This window comes from Lissotriton helveticus, chromosome 2_1, assembly GCF_964261635.1.
Source record: "Lissotriton helveticus chromosome 2_1, aLisHel1.1, whole genome shotgun sequence".
Lineage (NCBI taxonomy): Eukaryota > Metazoa > Chordata > Amphibia > Caudata > Salamandridae > Lissotriton > Lissotriton helveticus.
In genome coordinates this window covers 233,522,749-233,543,681 of record NC_136059.1, presented here as the reverse complement: position 1 = coordinate 233,543,681, position 20,933 = coordinate 233,522,749, and the positions used below count along the sequence as shown (strand labels likewise).

General features: G+C 44.0%; 1 long non-coding RNA gene across 1 annotated transcript in view; it reads left to right on the top strand.

Moving 5' to 3' along the window:
- The window catches only part of LOC144819287 (uncharacterized), a 67,277-nt gene that overhangs the window by 31,727 nt on the left and 14,617 nt on the right, over positions 1-20,933 (top strand). The window lies entirely within an intron of this gene.

The following is a 20,933-nucleotide window of genomic DNA, read 5'->3' as shown; positions in this document are numbered from 1 at the left end:
TTGCATTGTACTTCTCTATTACTGTTTTGATATGGCTGTGGTTGATATCCCAGCACACAGTTGTGTGGCTGTGCAGAATCACTTGCAGGAATATCTTGTTTCGTTACCGGGACATGCAGGGGTTTTTGTTGTTTCGGCTGATGAGGCGTACCCGTTTGAGTTGTATTATTCATGGGTTACATTTCCCGCGGTAGATGCTGGTACTGGTGTAATTCACAGTTCCACCCCTGCTGATTCTCCTGCAGCGTGTGCTCCATATCAGTCAGAAAAGGGCCATTGTCGATTCCAGGCACTACTTGGCCTGTTTTTGCTGCTTACACCCCGCATCCTCAGGCGGGGCAGTTAACAGCTCAGCACCCCTATATGCCTCTGCAGTATCAGTTATTAGGGGTCTGGTTCATTACGTTACCCGCAACCTCCAGGGTGGGGCCCCGGGTGGTGCGGCGCATCCAGTTCGTGGTGGTGGGCTGAAGTTTAGTCCCATCATGGTTAATGCGGTCATGGGCAAGCGTCCCCAGGATAAGGAGGAGATGCCTTTTTGGCTTGCCAGAGAAATTTGACCAACCGCAAGCAGTATTCCCGAATTCTAGTCCTGTGGAAAAAGACAGGAGCCTCACAGTTAGTTTTGCAGAAAGACTTAGTGCCAGATGTAAATGAACAGTAAAACTTGGGGTGTGATTTTTGCGGCAATCTATACTAGGTGCTTCGGCACCCCATCAATGACTGTCCTGCCCTCTGTGATCAAGCGTGTTCAGGATGAACACGGACCAGAGGCGTCTGTGGAGTTGGGAATGCGACTCGTGGGAGCATTTGACGTGGTACGCGATCTCGTCCTTGTTAATGTCAAGAGAGATGCGGTAAGTTTCCAGGTCTCTAATGCTTTGCGCAATGTCCCCGACGCAGACTAACCCCGCCAGTTACCGAAAATTATTACGAAGGCTTATAAGACCGTTGGCCATAATAGTTTGGGTGTTAAGCCTTTCGCTAAAAAAGAAAAACAGTAGCTAACTCAACAAGCGTCTTCTGATAAAGATGACCGCCCAAAAGTTCAGAAACAAAATTGGAATAAGAACAGAAAACAGAGGAAGCAGCAGAAACAGGGGTCCCAACACGCTTCACCTACACCTGCCCCTGCTGAGCGTACATATGATTTGCGCGACCGCAGTACTTTTAAGTCACCTGACAGATTTTAGGTTCCTGAACAACGTTCTCCTCGCTCTTTGCAGGAAACATTGGTCACAGTCACCGGTGGAGGAGGCGGCAGAGGTCAAGGTGCCCAACAGACCATCAGCAGCCTCGTAAGGCTGACGGAAAAGGCAAGCAGGACGAAGCTCCGTGTCAAAGGCCTCAGTTTCAAAAGAAGAAAGTTGCTGAGGTAACAGCGAGGTATGCCACAGATAGTGAGAACGCAGCTTCGGAATCTGACATGGGCGCTGACGCTTCTGGACAGCGTGGCGGAGAGTACCATTGTGCGAGAGGCGCTGCATCCACTACTGAGGGTGACAGCGACTGACACCTTCGTTGTGGTAGAGACAGCTGACACTAGAGTGGCTCCCCTAACAGACTTTATGAAATTGTCCTTGTAATTGAAGGTGACAGAACATGCCATAAAAGTTTTTTTGGGGGGAAAATCTAACAACTCCCTATTATATTTTGTTGGCAGATGTTGATTGGCCCACACCCTTTGTCTTAGCGGCTCCGCAAGGGGTGGAGGTAATCCTCCCCGCTTTCGCGCACACGGTGCTGAAGGAGCAGGCTCTGCAGTTTGCCGAAGATTGGGCTAAGGCGCTTACGCCGGCATTGTACCGTACTCACTGAGGATGGGACAGATTATCCCCTCAACATGAGATTCCTTTGTGATCGATGCCACAGCCTCAACCCCGATTCCCCATGCGACGTGAAGCTAAAGCCTCCATTGCGGAGATCCGTGAACAATTGGAATATCAAGGTGTAATTGAAATGTCTGTGTCTCCGATGAATAACCCACTTTTTACTGTGACCAAGCCAGATGGCTCGTACCGTTTGGTATTAGATCACTGCCACTTAAACTCTCATTGTCATATGTGCGCGTTGCAGAATACTCACAGTTCTGCACTTGTGGATAGTCTCGTGCGTAAACAGTTCAAAACCACACTTGACGTATCCAATGTTTTTTTGCCCACAATCTGTCCCCACTTAGTAGTCAATGGACGGCTTTTACAAGTGGTGGGCTACAAGAATAGTCCAGGCGTATTTCCACCCGCATTGTCTCTCTTCTGGAGAGGCTCGACGCAGATGCATGTTCATATGTGGATGACATTTATCTCACTGACTAGGAGTTATGGCCACATCTGTGCCCTGTCGATCGCATAAATTGCCGTTTTGAGGACATAGGCTATAAATTTAACTTCGCAAAATCACAGATTGCAGAGTACACAGTGTTGCTCCTGGGCTATGAGCTCAACAATGAAGGTCGAGGTTCCTCACTTCTTGGAAAAATGCGCACTTTTGCGAGCTCCCACAATGCTGAAAAAGCTACAATCTTTACTGGGCTTTTTAAATTTCGGTCGTACCTACATTCTGGAATATGCCCAGCGTATCAAGCCGCTTTACAACCTAACTTTTCCAAAATGTGCTGGCTGCCGGAACATTCAGCCATCTTGCAATCTTTGCAGGCTGATCTTCTTGAATCTAAATTCTTGTCGACAGCAGTGCAAATGGCGATTCTTAAGGAACGTGCGCTGTCACAGGGAAAACGCGTTTTGGTTGTTACTCCGTATCCTGCCTTGGAGGCAGTGACGAAAGCCTAATCTTAGGGCCGCCTTTACGTCTCTATTCAAAGACTATAAAACTTCGATCCTTCAGGCCAAGGCTGAATACTTCTCGTCCAAAATATTAAATGCAGCCAATAAAGCCAAGGAAATCATCTCGATAGTGGACGAACTCTCTAAACTTGATCGAGCTATTGCGAAACCCACTCCCTCTCAATCTATGTGCGACTCACTCAATGATTTTATTATTGGAAAAATAGCTACTATTAAGGCAAGCATCTCTAAACCTACAGACCCTCTGCCTTATTTATGCTGTGACTCAAACATCCCCTCCTTGGAGCACTTTCTTCCTGTCACCAAAGAAACCTTCTTTGGCCTCCTTAAGAAAGTTGGCTCTGGCTCCCCTCTGGACAGTTCCTACATCCTCCAAGAAGTGTTCTTACGCTGCCCAGATCCTCCCCTATCCCTCATGAACAACTCTCTCACCCAAGGGATTGTTCCTGACCTATTCAAGATGGCTGAGGTTGTTCCTATCCTTAAGAAACCTAGCTTAGACCCGCAGGTACCTGGCAACTACCGCCCCATTTCTTTGCTACCCTATTTGAGCAAGGTCATGGAAGCCCATGTGACCTACAACCTCAGCTCCTTTGTAGAACGAACCCACTACTTGGACCCTCATCAAGCTGGCTATAGACCGGAACATTCCATGGTAAATGCGGTCCTGGCAGTTTTGGCCGAGTTAAGAAAGGGAGCGTACCAGGGTACCACCCAGGCCCTGGTGCTCCTTGACCTGTCGGCTGATTTCAACACGGTCGACCATCAGCTTTTGGTCAACCGTGTCGGCAGCGCTGGGCTACAGGGTTTACCACTGAAATGGATCACCTCTTTCCTTAGTAATCGCTCCCAATCCGTCTGCCTCGCCAACTTCAAGGCAGAACAATTAAAATTGACCTGCGGGGTCCCTCAGGGATCCTCTCTTTCACCCCTTCTTTTCAATCTGTACATCCTCCCCCTGATCCTTGCCTTACATAAGAGAAAGTTTGTGGTGTTTAATTACGCTGATGACCTACAGCTGATCTTTAACATCGATCCATCAACTTCATCCATCACCAACTTTCAATCTATAATGAACTTCATTAGCAACTGGATGAATGCTAACCAACTTAAATTGAATCCAGATAAAACAGAATTGATTCTCACCGGCGGAGCAGCTAACCTGTGGAATTCCGGCCTCTGGCCCTTATCTCTGGGGAGCTCCCCAGCTCCGGCCTCGTCAGTAAATAGTCTGGGAATTATGATCAGCAACGATCTTACCATGAAGGTCCAAGTTAGCTCGGTGGTCTCAGCATGCTTTTTCTATCTGCGCAGAATCCGGAAAATCAGCAGATTCCTTTCCACCGAAGCCTTGACCCAAGTGGTTCTCGCCCTGGTCATCTCGTGTATTGATTACTCCAATTCCTTGTACGTAGGCATTCCTGTGTACCAGGCACATCACTTACAACGGGTCCAGAATCAAGCAGCTAGACTCATTCTGGGAAAGCCTAAGCGCTCCCATGTGAAGCCACTGCTAAAAAGCCTTCACTGGCTCCCTATTCCTCAACGCTGACAGTTCAAGCTGGGCTGCACCATACATAAGGCTCTGTCAGGATGTGGCCCTGCTTTTATCGCTTCAAACATTTAGCGGTATCTTCCCTATCGTGATCTACGTTCCACCAAAAAGAACTTGCTGGTCTCCCACTCCTTCAAATGGAAGAAACACGGTGGCCTCAGATACACGGTCCTGGCGCCCCAATTTTGGAACACCCTCCCTCCCCACTTACGCATGGTAGAATCCTACACTCAATTTAGGAAGTCACTTAAAACTTGGTTCTTTTCCCACGCCTACAACTGATACTCACTCACTGTCTGGTGCGATGACCATTCCTGCCCACAACGCCAAGAAACCGTCTGGTGAACGTGCGCTTTAGAAATTATTTTTAACATAACAAAACAGTGTACCTAATTCAAAAGCTTTGCACCCTCGGTGGATATAGTGGACTACATCCTTGACATCCCCGATTGTCACGTTAATTTTTGATTCCTCTCTGCAGACTCAAGAGTACTTGCAGTATGAATTTGTTCATCCTACTCCTCTGACTATGCGCCCACTTCAGGATTTCCACTGTATGATCTACACTGATGGTAGTGTGCCAGCAGCTATGGGTTCCAAACAAGCATATTCTTCGGCCTGCGCAATTGTGGTTGGTGCTATGATGGATGGTGAAATCAAGTCCGATGTCGTGCATACGCAGACATTAGGGGACTGTACCGCCCCGTTGGCAGAACTTTGTGCTTTGATGCTTGCATTGGAGTACGCCGATCCCAGTGTGACTACTCCTATTATGAGTGACTCTTACTACTGTGTTCAGTCTTACAATGACAATCTGCCCTTTTGGACTCAGAATGATTATCGTGACTCCAAGGGTCGCACAATAAAACATAAAATGATCTGGGTTCGAGTGGCTGAGCTCAAAGAACGACTCCCACTCCTTTTTGTAATTCATACTCTTGGTCATCAGCGTGTTGGGGTTCACGCTGTTGGCGACTGTCTCACGGACGAGGCTGCGAAGACAGCAGTAGCAACATTTGCAGTGGCTGCGGTTACACGTTCCAAAAGTAAGATTGATGATGACATCTTGGCAGCTATTGCCGCAACAGAGAAGGGAGGTTTCCCTTCTAAATACTCTTATCATTTAAGTCCTGATAAAGTTCCTTATGTGAGAATTAACAACGTTGGTGACAGGTTGATTCCCAACGCGGACAGCAGACAGGCTTTGATTACAGTGGCCCACGCCAGGATGGCTTCGGCGCATGCCGACCTGTCAGCTACTGTATCTCTTCTCCAAAAACGATGTTGGTGGCGGGGTTTGTACAAACAGACACGTGATTTTGGTCTTCAATGTGGCATTTTTCAGCAAATTAAACCTTCCTCTGCTGCACGCCCACCCCAAACTCAGTTGTACATATCTAATAAACCACTTGTGTGCGTTTATTTAGATCACTGCGGTCCTTTCTTCTCAGTTACTGCGTATAAGTACATCTTAGTAGCAGTTGACTCTTGCACGCGCTTTGTCTGGGTGTGGCCTCAAAGGAGCGCTGATTCTTGAACTGTCGTAAGGGATTTGCGTGTCTTTGTGGGAATTTTTGCGTGTGGTACCTTACATTCAGACCAGGGTCCAGCGTTCGCCTCTAAGGCGTACAAGGATGCCATGGCTTCATTGGGGGTCCAGGTCAAATTTTCGTCTCAGTACTGGCCTGAGGGTAATAGTGTTGTAGATCAAATCAACCGTGACTTAAAGCAATCCTTGACAGTGAAAGTGTTAGGTGCTGGCAGAGACTGCTATCCCATCTGAATAGCGTACAACGTGCACTAAATAATCTCCCTAGAAGGTCTCTGGGTGGGCGGACCCCATATGAAATGATCTTTGGCATCAAGATGTTTGTTCTGGACCTTGATGGTCTAGACATGGCGGCGGCAGCCACATTCTTTGACGTACAGGAAAATTCTAATGTTTTGCAGAACCTGCAAAAGACCAGAGAGAATCTTTTGCTGACTGGCCCTCCACGTCTGAAGCTGCACTGCAGATTCTGGTAGTCGGCTGGCTACCCCAAGTTGGAGAACTGGTTCGAGAGAAGATCGACAAAAAGACAGAATTTGGTCCTTCCTCTCAAGCTCCAGTTGCCGTGCTTGGTGTGCAGGGTACAAGAAAACCATTTTACCTCCTCTTCCTGGACAAAAGGGGAACAGGTACATTTCAATTGACAATGTCAAACCACACTGGGTGGCCGGTTCTCTATAGTATGATGCCTGCGGTTTTGTGTCCAGCAATGGTGCGACACTCTGTTTTGGCCCTGGATCCTGTCGTCGGGCCTGATGTTGCCATTGAAATGAGTCCACTTACGAATCCTTTATTGAATCAACCTGCTGGTGATCCTCTTATTGACACTGAATATACTTACCCACTGACTTGTCTATGTCTGACTTGGAGACCCGTGTGGCTAATCAATCCCGTTTCTCATTTGACACTGGCTCTTCCACGCCTAAGTCCCCTTAGATTTTTGCTACCTGGTTTAAAAAAATGTTTGATTCCTCCTTGGACTTACATTTGGCTGGTGCTGATTGCAATTTTTTTGTTCTTATCCATAGGATTTGTGGTGTATTTTTTCTGTTTTAACAATGGACACTATGTTGAAGAAAGAACTTCGATTCAAGTGATTGATGGAAATATAACTGCTTGGCCCCCTTTAGATGGGATTGTTTGGGATGCTGTTAAGTTCCAGATACATGGTCCCACAGAGATTATTAATGTTCCCAATGTACTCCGTGTTTCTATGGGGGATGTGGTTAAACAAAATATTTGCCTTGATGATTGGGACGTTAAAGCTGTTGAGGCTTTATTTACTGATTTAAAATATTATGCTGCTTTCGATGCTGAAGATTTATATTTGGAATCTGTGAATCATGGTGATTTGTACTGGTTAATTACACACAGTGGGAGCACTGTCCCGCACTAGTGGAAGTCAGCTTGAAAACTTTTTGGAAAAAGTTTTTCTATTTTACAGATTTTGATCAATCAAACCCTAATGCATTTTATTTTAAGTTGACTGAGAAGTCCTTTTCCAAGGTTAGACTTACCTACACAAAATGACTGTATTCAAAGTCCTTTATTGACCAGTTTGCTGTTGGGGGCTATGAAATGTGGAGGGATACTACTGATCTTAAATCTGTTTGGGGTTCTAAAAGTTGGCAAGTGCAAGGCACTGAGGCTATACATCGTGCATGTCTCATCCCGAACCATATGTTGTTTCTGAATGACACTATTTCACAAACCACATGCTTTGGATTGGCTACTTCAAAAACATTAAATGCTCCTTTGTTTCCTGATTTGGGTGAATTTCCCCATTGGAATAATTATACCAGTACTTTTCTGATTGATTTACAAGCCCTGTTAAGAAATTCTTATTTTAATATTTTCAGCATTAATCCTGAAGGATGGTTGCTAAGGCAAAAAAGCACAGATTCGTGCCAGCACCGTTTTCTGAGTCTGACCCCTGGCTATACAAAGGTTAGAGTTGATCCCCGCTTTCAGACTCAACATTCAGTCACCAACTATTCTGTAGGCAAATTATGCCAGAGTTGCCTCAGACATTCATCCTTAGCCCTGTTAAGTTTCATTTATCCAAGCTTACTGACACTGTCGATTTAAATGATTTTGTTAAAGGTCCTGCAGCAGGAAGATCAAAAATATGGATATATGCTCCTTACAATGAGGTTTGGAAACTCACAAATTGAAGCTGCTTCTATTCTTAGAGCTATTTATCAGGCCAATTTAGGAAAAGTGCTTGCCGATGTAGACAATTACATTAACACTCTTTCTTCCCGAATTTACACTCTGGACAATATTGTGTCATCTGTGGTTGATATTGTGCAAGAAGTTGTTGCCGTACTGTATCATGGGCAAAATCGATTGCGTTCTGTTATGCAGTTTGTCTGGATTCTGCAAACGTTGAAAAATGGTCGTGTTCCATGGGATTACATGAAGACGAGTGTTTGGTTTCTGCCTTTCAGTTTGACTGTTAAACAGCAATTTATGTCAATGAAGGATGCCACTTTTTCACTGTTGAAAAGTTAGGACCTTTACCTTTTTCGGTAGCAGAATCCCATTCAGCAGTTTGGCTCATCCATGGATTAATAACTCTGCCCTTTTCCCTTTTTAAATTTGAGTCCTGCATGAAACATTAAGCTATAGGCAGATTTGAGCCCCTGGGTGGCTCTTATCTTCATGAAGTCTGGAATCTCCCATTCACATATAGGTGTTTGAGGGATGGAAAGGAAGTTTTTTTAAATGGTTAAGATTGAACCACGATTCCAGATCATTCGTTAACATGCAGAAAACTTCAATTGCATGGCTATTGTAATATGCTTGCACCGAACTTGGCTTGTGTTCTGAAAGGTACTCCAGTTCCGGCCATTACATCGACATTCACATTGCTGGCAAACGGTAGTTATTTATTATTAAATAATGAAGAGTGTTGTAGGATGCATGCTGGAATCGCTTATATCGTTACAGTTTTCCAGCGTGTAACTTGCTGCAAGAATGTGTTATTCCCTCCTCCGCATGGCAGGCTCGATGTTTCCATCTGGCCCTCGATTCCGACCTTCAAAGCATAGTTCAACAAGATGAGTCGAATAAGAACTATTTTGTCCCAGAAGGAAGACCCCCTTACATCTGCGCGTGAGACATTTGACTTTCACGTTGCAAATACTCGTACTGAGGTAAATGCCGTATATAAACACAGACCTGCCCCTGCATTTCGGTGCCTTGATTCACACAATCTTAAATGCCTCATCGACTACTGGCCTGGCACATTTTTTTAAAGTAGTATGCTCTGGCCTTGTGACCTCATTTTAGACTATATTCGGTGTGATCCCTGCATTTTTTCATTCGATTTTTTTCAATTGTCTTTGGCGGTTTCCCCTTGCTCCTGGATTTAGGCGCAGGCATACTGCTGTTATTTTGTTTACTACAAAATGGATGGGACGCACAGTTTGTGCACCATGACGATCTGTCCCGGCTGCTACTCCTTTGTAACCGGATGCTAGAATACTATGGGTCGCTGCCTCTGGCGACTCTAAGTGTGGCGTACTGTTTATCTTTCCGGTTCTCATTCTTAACTTGCATGCAGCCTGGTTTCCTGATTATGGATTTGAATGGGCCCTGGATTTGTGTTTCTGCAACATGGTGTCTCCTGACCTGGATTTTAATCTACTAAGGAGTCCTTTACTTGCTCATGAAATAGATTACATGAAACTCTTAAATGAATCACTCTCACAAGGCAAGGTTCCCGACAACTTTAAAAAATGCCACGGTGATCCCACTAGTGAAAAAACCTGGAGCAGAGCCCCTGGACCCGACCAATTATAGGCCCATTTCCCTTCTCCCTTTTCTGTCCAAACTCCTTGAGGCTTATGTATCTTGGTGTATGTCCAACTTCATTGAACATTCAGAATATTTAGAGCCAAATCAGGCAGGTTTTCAACCATCTCACTCTACAGAAACAGTAATTTTGGCTGTTCAGGATACTTTAAGATCTAATGCAGATAAGGGCATCCACCAGGCCCTGGTGCTTCTTGATTTGTCGGCCGTGTTCTACACGGTTGACTATAATATTCTGAGTAACCGTGTCGAGCAGGCCGGCCTCAGGGGCCCCGCCCTGAACTGGATAGCCTCTTTTATTACGAGCCGCACACAGTCAGTTAGATTAGGGACATTCACAGCCCCCAGGACTCCATCTACCTGTGGGGTGCCTCAAGGTTCGTCACTTTCTCCTTTAATATTTAATTTATATCTTCACCCGCTGTTACATTCTTTAAAAAATCACAAAATCACCACTTTCAACTATGCTGATGACCTTCAGCTAATCATTCCCCAAAACACTCCGGATTCAGCCGCCGAATGCCTGGCTACCATGTCACACATACAGAGATGGATGACCCTTAAACATCTCAAACTTAACCCGAGCAAAACAGAACTGATCTTGCCCGGGAAAAGTGAACTGAGATGGGGTCGGCATTTTTGGCCACTTGATATGGGAGTTCCTCCCACAAAGACCCACTCGGTTAAAAGTTTAGGGATCACTCTTAACGCAGATCTATCACTTAAAGGACAGGTAGGAGCGGTTGTTTCTTCCAGTTTTTTTCAACTTAGAAAAATCAGAAAAATAGCTCACTTATTAACACACTCAGCACTCATTCAAGTAGTTATAGCCCTTGTACTCTCTCGCCTGGACTTTTCAAACAGCCTTTATTTGGGCCTTCCAGCAGGTCTGTTAAAACGTCTCCAGATGGTCCAGAACCAGGCGGCCAGGCTCATCTGGGAACAACCCAAGTGGCAATCGGCTAGGGCTGGGTTGGAAAAACTCCACTGGCTGCCAGTGGCCCAAAGAATCGCCTTTAAAGCAGGATGCATTACTTTTAAGGCACTGCATGACAATGGTCCCAAATTCATTAGGAATCTGGTCACCAATTACAAACCACCGCGCAACCTACGACCCGCTCACCTGGCCCTTGCAACTGTCCCCCTATTTAAGAAGAAACGTCAAGGTGGCCAGCTGCTTTTACTATCTGGCGGCCACTTTTTGGAACTCCCTTCCGCCACCCATCAGACAAAGCAATGATCTCCTGGCATTTTGAAAGTCTCTGAAAACGTGGCTTTTCCAGCAGGCTTACGCTTAGAATTGTGCCCCGTGTCTCTTACAAATAGTGCCATGAAACCTACAGGTGTACGTGCGCTCTAGAAATAGTTATTAACATAACATAACATAACATAGATTGTTCTAGTACTGGGATTATGGCCTGCGCAGCGGCACACGGGGTTCTAGACAGTTGGAACATTTGGACTGCGGCCAATGACTTTCTTTCACGCAGTTATCTTGAAGTAAGCCCAAGTTGTCCTCTGATGGTACTAGAGGCTCCGGCAATCGAGGAACATGTAGGTTCCTTCCCTCTACTTAATTGGATGGCTGAAATGTTCATGGATGATAACAACGACTTCCTATTGGAGGCAGTTGCAACATATGGTGCTTATACGCTATTGGATTGAAGTACGGATAAACACGTCCTGAACTTGTGAATATTCTTTTCTTTTGATGTCTTATTTTTTCCTTGAATTTTTTGGGTCTTTTTTCACACCATGGCCACATGAGATTGTTTTTACTGACTTGGTTATTTGAATTTGGATTTCCATCCCCTATTCTCAAGTTTGGCAACATTTCTGAACTTGGTTCTGTCTCATTCGTACTTGAACTCTGTGTTCTATGAAGTTTGCCCAAATTACGGTGTGTTCCCCGAGCAAGGGAGGGTGTAGTGTGGTTTATGGGCCTCTTAAGTTAGCATGGCTTATTGGAAGTTTAAACGCCATTTTACCTTTTGCTGCTTTTTGCACACTAAACTGCTTAGCTGTTTTTCCAAAGTTAGCTTTCGCGATGGTCTATACATGAGAAAAGGTTTGTTTTTTGACATCTCTAGACATACATCGTGCCCCCAGTCTGTACAGTGAGTGCTGAGCTGTCAAGATTATCATAACATGTGAACCTGTTTATCGGCATGTCCGTGAAACACATTCTAGATACAACATTTTAGCAGCTGCGAGCCGAGCATTATCATAGCACACTTGCCATAATTTCACACACTTGGAAGATTCCAGGGATGCAGAGAGACTAGCCGATCCAGATGTAATTTACACTTACTGAGAGGACAGGTAATGGGGTCTCCCAAAACAAGCTTAAGAGACCTTCTATAGCTTATAATACATAGTTCCTATATAGGGAGGGTGTTTAAACTAGGCGCTGTATCACCTGTTTAAACTATCATTGCAATATGATTCCGATTTTTGTATTTTATGGAGTTGTAACCACACTGACCATATTATTCTTAATCATGTGTCTGCTTATGTTGGCTATAATACTGCGCTTGAGATCACGTCATTAAAATAAATATTTTAACCTTACTGTGTCTCTTTTTTACTCCTGTTGTGGACTGGTATGAGTGTATAACAAAAGAGTGTTCTCACTTCCCACCATTCCTGAGATGGTCCTAAGTTGCATGTTTTAAGTTGTCTAATCATTGAATACTTTGATATAGGACGAAGATCTAATGTGACACTAATTGCTAGCTGGTTGGGGTTTCTAGTTACTGAGGTGACTTTCTGGTATACCACAATTCACTAATGCCCTAGGTCTCTGTGCACAGTTCTGTGTATGAGCAGAAATCCTTGCAACAGGACCTGGGACAGCACATGTGCTGGTCGTCCCCAGTCTTACATGATCTTCCTTTTGGTATTGGTTCACAATATATCCCTGGACTGACATCTGGGGCAGGACAAAACCTTTGCTAGGCTTGTCCCACACTTCTATTGGGCCGAATAAAGACAGCCTCAGAAACATTCTGTAGGTCTTGTCTCACCAGCCAGGCCAGCGGGAAAGCAGGGAAAAAGCTTAAGGCTCCGCTGAATCCTTTGCCCTTTGAGAGGGTGGGCATCAACATTGTTGGTCACTTGGATCTCAAGACCGCTTTAGGCAACAGGTTTACCCTGGTCTTGGTTGACCATGCCACATGGTACCCAGAGGCAATCTCTATGAGGCCGGTGACTTCACCTATGGTAGCTAGGGACCTGATTGGTATTTTTTACAGTGTGGTGTTCCCCAAAAAAGTTGATAGCAGCACTAACTTTATGTCAGTGTATGTGAAGTCCATGTAGGATTAGTGTGGGGTAACCTACAAATTTTACACACCATATCAACCTCAAACAAATGAACTTGTTGAGAGATTCAACAAGACCCTCAAAGGCATGAATATAGGCCTACATGAGCCCATGAGGCAGAAGCAGGACACCCTCTTTCAATTCCTGCTGTTCACCTACAGGGAGGCACCGCCAAAGGGCGTTTAGCCAATTTAAGCTGCTCTATGTACAACCTGTTACGGGACCTCTCAGTCTTGAGAGATGGGTGGTAACCTAACCAAGATATAGTCAGCTACATGCTGACACTGTAACCAGGTGCAGTGCTTCTGGAAGACGGCGAAAGACAATCTTGAGGCCAGTCAAGAAGGGATGAAGGTGTGGGTCATGGAGCCTGTAGAAACTAGTGTTGTCTATGAATGCTGGACAGGCCCATATGAGGTGAAGGAGCAGGAGAAGGATGCCACCTGTCTGGTGGATTTCAAGAACCCTAGAAACCACTTAAGGGTGCTCCACATAAACTACTTCAAGCCACACTTTTGAGAGTTCTGAAGCCATCATGCTTTTAGTGAGAGATAGTCCAGTGGAAGAGGAGAGGAAATTTCTCCCTGACCTCCTGTCTGTCCAGGATCAGTGGAGGATGTTAACTTCTCCCCTACTGTGACCCCAGAACAACAGGATGACTATCAGCAGTTGCTTAGGCTGTTCTCTTCTCCCTCACCCCTGAATGTACACATTTAGGGCCAGATGTAGGACACCAAATACTGGTCGGTAACAGCCGATTTCGGCCGTTACCGACCAGTATTTGGTGTTTGACATGTAGGGGGCCATATATTTACAGAATCGGTATATTTACCGATTCGTTAAATTTACTGATTCAGTAAAATACCGAATCAGTAAATTTACCGATTCTGTAAAATACCGAATCGGTAAATTTACCGAATCGGTAAATCCAGATGTAGGTGGCACTTCAAACAGTGCCACAGGCCATTACCGACTCGTTATTTACCATGTAATACTATTGCATGGTAAATAACGAATTCACTGTGTACATGCACATCTGTCGATGTACACCTGTGCCATGTGGCACACATACATGCCCTTAGGACAGCTGAAGGGCTCAATCAAGCCTAATCCCTGTATTCTGGAGACATCCTCCATGATGCTAGCTCTTATCTTGTCCAATAACCTGTACATTTTCTTTTTCACCGGCATACTGTCTCTAGTATCTATGTTTTGGGAACTATGAGCCAGATGTAGGTAAATCGAGATTTACCGACTCTAGAATACCGAATTTTACCGATTCGGTATTCTAGATTCGGTAAATCAGATGTAGGTAATAATTGGGTAATTTTTACCGAATCTGTATGATTCGGTAATTACCGAATCGGTATTTACCGATTCGGTAATTGACATTGATTCCTATGGGCCTGTAGGCCCATAGGAATCAATGTCAATTACCGAATCGGTAAATACCGATTCGGTAAAATTACAGATTTTGCAAGTGGGACAGGGTGTCACTTTGACACCCTGTTGCACCCCTGATTTTGGCTTGTGTGCCATGTGGCACACATACATGCCCTTAGGGCATGTATGTGTGCCACATGGCACACAAGCCAAAATTTTGGCCACAAGCCCTGATTTTGGCTTGTGTGCCATGTGGCACACATACATGCCCTTAGGGCATGTATGTGTGCCACATGGCACACAAGCCAAAATCAGGGGTGCAACAGGGTGTCAAAGTGACACCCTGTCCCACTTGCAAAATCTGTAATTTTACCGAATCGGTATTTACCGATTCGGTAATTGACATTGATTCCTATGGGCCTGTAGGCCCATAGGAATCAATGTCAATTACCGAATCGGTAAATACCGATTCGGTAATTACCGAATCATACAAATTCGGTAAAAAATACCGAATTATTACCTACATCTGATTTACCGAATCTAGAATACCGAATCAGTAAAATTCGGTATTCTAGAGTCGGTAAATCAGATTTACCTACATCTGGCTCATAGTTCCCAAAACATAGATACTAGAGACAGTATGCCGGTGAAAAAGAAAATGTACAGGTTATTGGACAAGATAAGAGCTAACATCATGGAGGAGGTCTCCAGAATACAGGGATTAGGCTTGATTGATCCCTTCAGCTGTCCCTGGTCCACCCTGTGAAGCTAGAACCCAAGGCAGCCCCACGGGGCCCCCCTTAGGTTCTGTGTGCACTACAGGGAACTCAATTCAGGGAGACGGCATTGAGAGGTGCGTAGGTGAGCGGCCCACGAGACTCAGAAAAAACTACTATGTTCCCTTGCTGAGTCGAGCCTTCCCTCTGCCCCCGTGAAGCCTTAAGACCCCAATTAGGAGTCTTTTGCTTTTTCCCTCACCCATTTTAGGTTTGAGGGTTTCCCTACTACAGATTTTGACAGTAGGTGAAAGGAATTTAGGACTGGCTGCGCGTTAGAGTGTGCAGACCACCCACTTTCCTCTTCTCTTTTTCTGGTCCTGACGAAAACCTGGAAATCGCCACCGACAGGTTGAAACATGTAGACCAATCACATAGAGATGCACACGGTCTTAATAACCTTTTTTGTATCTTCATATCTTTTTAATATTGTCCAGTAACTTTTTTGAATAAAATCGTTTTCACACAAGTTTTACCAGGACAATTTTTAACATCACTTTTTCGCACCACTTGCACAATAACCAGCTCCACTGTAGTTCAGGTGTTGTAGCACACCCTGATGGCACTCGGCTATCAGGGTGGACCCCAATGATGAAGCATGTCACCAACCAGGTTGGTGAGTGAGGGGTTTTTTACAAAAAGAAAAATTTTCCTTTTTTGCATAAACATCCCACTAAGAACTTGCGTTTAGTTCCCCGTGGTGGTACTCCTTTCTTGTTATTTCAACTCAATTAAGTCATCAAGACTGACACGCACCCCATCCCTTGAGCAAATGAGCTCATAGACAAACTCGGTGCTGTCACAACACTCATGACTTTTGATCTCAGATCAGGGTATTGGCATTTTGAACTAACTAAGGTGACAAAAGAGAGGTTTGCATTCTTGATTCCAGAGGGCCACTTCCAGATCAAGGTGATGCCTTTGGCTTAAAGAATGCCCATGCAACCTTTCATACTTGGTGAACGGGGTCTTGCCTTGGATGGGGCATTCTGTGCCACCTAGCTTGATGACATGGCTATCTTCAGCACCAGCTGGGAGGCTGGAATTTCGTTGCACGCACTGCATCACATTTGGTGATGAGGTGCACGCAACGAAATTTGTTTTATTTATTTATATGTTTATTTACCTGTTAAACTCCGTAATCCATACATTACTACCCTCCACCCTGCCCCTCCCCCTCCCCACGTCACAACCCGGCCAGTACTCCCACTACCGGCCGCGGCTGCCCAATGGTTTTGTGTAAGTTAAGGTGTGATTTGATCATTCTGGTTCTTAAGAAAATAAATAAACTTGGATTGACATTGATGCTCATCTGACTACAGAACAACAAATACGAAATGTATTAAGAAATTGCAACTATTATTTGAAGATGTTTATATACCTACAAGACTTTTAGACAGAAAAAACAGGACAACCATTTTGATGCCTCGTTCGCGGAATTTATGAGGATCAAATATAAAAACATATGATGAATGATGAACTACAGAAATAGCAACACACAGATAACACAAATCTTTTCAAAAATACTTTTGGGAGTCAGTTGCACTCTGTAAATGGAGCTGAAATCTTCAACTTCTTTCCGATAAAAGAAGCACTGCTTTGAAATAACTTGAAGACCTATTTGGAGATTAAAAGTTACACTTGGCCTATCCGCTTACAGGTCATCATCTATATTATATGGAACTATGAATCATTTCAGGCATGAAAATGTTTCAGGTTATTGGTGCAGAGCATCCATCATATTCTCAATGGAACTTGTTAATAACAAATACTCTGTTACTCATTCTAAAGAGGTAACCCCATGCACCGTAATCAAATGCCTTCTCTGTGACTGAGTGTAGGGCTACTTACTAACTCTGGTCAACTCTCACTAGCCAAAAGAGATGGAGTAATGACTTCATGTTGTCCTTGCTGACCTTCCTGGGACACAGGGTTTTCTATTCAGGTATACAAGAGTAGCTATTCATGGGCTGACCCTGTTGGTGAGAACCATATCCAGAACTTTCCTGTCTGTATTCATAAGAGCTTTGGGCCTATAGCTCATGCAGAGCACGTTGCTCCTCCCCAGTCGGAGAATAAAGAAGATTTTTTCTCCATTAATCCTTTAAGGTTGGACATTCGGCGACCTATGATTTCCACTTCTTTAAATGCTTTATATAGCAAAGCCCTCGCCTTACAAAATGCAGCTGGAAAGCATTCATCCCGTGTGTCTTTATTTGTGTCATTTCCTCAATGGCCTCTAATAGATCATTTTCTGTGATACTTCTTTCTAATGTAGAAGTTCGATCTACAGTCAATCTGGGTATGGGAACAGCGGTGGCAGAATGGAAATCATATAGAGGCAAGAAGGGCGATAAGAGATTATCGCCGCTTTAGTGGCCGCTTTCAGCCGTTAAGCGGCGATAATTCGATCGCCCTATTAGCAAGCTGTCGCTAACAGCAGTTAGCGACAGCTTGTAGGTGATAGCGAGCGGTTTGGGGCCCACTTGCATGTCCGCGATATTTATCGCTAATGACATGCAAAGTGGGCGTACCCAACCTGTTAGCGACTGAAAGCAGTCGCTAACATTGCTATCGCCTATTATCAATGCAGGCGTAGCGATGGAAATATCGCGCTAAGCGCGAATATCTCCAAAAACTAACGCCTGCACAGACCAGTTCTTAGCCATTATATCCAAAGGGAGGTGGATATTCTGGCTAAGTCCACATTGGCGATAATGCGTGAATAATGCTGGATTACCAGCGATATTCACACATTTCGCCGCTAACGCAGCAAATTTTATCGCATTTGAGATAAATGTTGCTAATAGCACGTTATCTCTGCGATAAAATCCGGCGATGCACGGTGATAGAAAAAATGACGCTAAGCTTAGTTAGCGATAAATATCGCTACTTGTTGATAATATGCCCCTTAGTGTCTTAAAGAATTGCACAAATTATTTTCTTTTGTCAATGCTGTGAGCTAGTATCTCACCATGGACTTAGTGTGGCTGCTAACGCGGGATTACTGGTTACTAATTATCTTACCAAATCCCAAACTATGTCGACTGAATCGTTGGTACCTGTCTTTGAGTAAAAGGTAATCTCGCAATAAGTCAATCAATTTAAGAACTTACACCACTCTAAATGACCACTGACCAAATTTAAGTTTTAAAGTTTTAATATAAAGTCAAAGATAACTGAAGATACAAACTTCTCAAAATGAGATTAAGAAGATAAATCGGTATCACTATGAACATGAACTTTTTGAATAGTCTGAGTCTGAAAAACAGAATAATAAGTACAAGCTCGAAAACCATCAGGGTTGCCAAAATGGATACAAGTTGCAACCTCAAAGTCATTACAGAAAAGAAAATTAAGGTTAGTCTGTCCCTACACTACACTAAGTGACATCCCTACTTAACAAGATCTTTACCCTCTAGGTGTCAGCCGTGGTGACTTCCTAAGAAGATCACGCACTTCTCTTTGTCTCTTCTCTGATAATGGGTCTCTCCTGATCAGCCTATCTGCCTACCCAGCCGCTTCCTTAGGCTCCCAAAATCATCTGCTCTGCTCTCCTCCCGGGTCTCTTTCCCTAATACCAAATCACATTTCTGATAGGAACGCCCCTTGGGACGCCCCTCACGTGGTACATCTTTGCGCGGTAAACTCCATGATGGTACTCTTGAAGACCCTCGTTATAGTTGACCTTGGTTCCCAGGCTTCTTCTTCAGTGCGCTGATACCCCCTGAAATTCCTGGAAACTCCTACAGGCCTGCGCAAGGCGCCACTGAACAAAGTCCCTTTCATTCGAGCTGATTAGGACCCTCGCACCTGCATACAGCTCATCCTGCAGTGGGCCTCAAATTCCAGACTCCACCATATCTTTAGTCATAAAACACTCTCAAAGCTCTGTGCTGGACACCTCTCGACCTCTTCCCTAACGAGCACATGACAATTTAAACTACATGACATTATCGGCTCTGGCCTACTTGATTTACATGCAGCAGGTCCCTGCACTCTTAAAACATTAACTTGATTTAAACAGCAAACATTCTTAACTAGCATACGTTTCTAAAATAACACATCTATAAAGCATATACTTTTAACCCTAAGTTCAATAGTACATTTGGAAGAACCATGTCAACCTTATCTCACATTAATTTAGCAGCACGTTCAGGTTTGCTGTGAATTGCCCTAAGGCCTACACATAATACTGGATTTTCAAAGTTACATTTAATTCGGACATGATTCTTTTAACATGAGAACATGAGGTTTTCACATATATTCCAACATTTCTACCTTAATCTCACACCGTTATAATTATAGTTACTCTACTTAACATTCTATACATTTCACTACTGAATATAAAACACTCGTGTGCAAAACATGTTTAAACTAACTACGTGCTTGTAAATATGGCGTACTTATACATTTTTTCAAACTTGTGCTCTCTCAGTCCCCCCTTTGATGACCTTCAGGGGTCATCATCACCAAGACACTAAAAATGTAGAACCTTTTAAAGTGAAGACAGGGCAGTTCCACCTCTTTTCATACTCTCTAATGCTTTCAGACTCTTATATTGAGTGTCCTGCATCGCTGTCAACTCTTCTTCCTGTTTCTTCATAGCTCTCTGTAACCTATTTGCTCTATAACATTGATACAAACGCACCAATCCCCACAAAGTGATTACACAAATCACAATTATGATGATGGGTTTCAGTATGTACCAAACGATACCCTTTCCTAAGTTGGCAAACCAACTTCCAACTTTACCCATTCCATGGCCTACTTTTTCCCACACATTTACCTTTGCCAGGTCCTCAATTTCGTAGTGTATGGCAGTGATGTTTTGTATATATTTCTCTAGAGGCTTTGAATTGTCTGGAATGTAAGTACAGCATTCCTGGACCTTTAAGGCCTTACAGACTCCTCCCTCTTTTGCTAACAGAACATCTAGAGCAAGTCGGTTCTGAAGAACCATTGCCCTAATCGATTGCATCTCACCTTCTATCAGCATCAATGATCTTGCAGTACTAGCAGATAGCCTATCTACGACTGTAGCTAACCTCCTGATCTTAATGTCATTCATTATCAATCCTAAGAAAGGGAATGCAGCACCGAGTACATCACCAACTACTTCTGCTGCACCCAGCCCTCGCTTCCATCTAGTTGATATTTCTTTCTTAGGCGTGTCTAAATTCTCAACATGATATATTTTAGGGAAGACAACAGCCAGATAGCATGATCCGTACCAATTATCTGGTAACTTCACATAGGCACTTCTTCCACATACAAAATATACATTTGGTATTGCTTGCATTCCTTTCAAAAAGTTCTTAGAGTAATACTCCAATTGAAAGGCATGTTCACAATGGACTTGACCTACATAAAAGTTTTCATAATATGAGTAACTCCTGTGTATGCACAGTTTTCCCCGTTTATCCTTATCCAAAGCAATTGGACCAATACTACCTTTTCTTTGATGTGCCCTCTCCTCCTTGGTCCAATCTGTTTCCCATTGTCCTGATGCTTTCAAAATCTTCTGCCTCCTATATCTAGTATCTATCTGTGCTATAAACTTTTTCTCAACTTCTGATATTTGACAAGTCAGATTGTTCCTTCGAGCATGTGAAGTATCTAACGTTTTCCATGGAATAAACCATTTGTGTAGTCTGTCTTCGCTTTTGTAGTAGTCCCATTTGTTCAAATGCTTGAAATTCGGAACCTCTGGCAATGTCGAG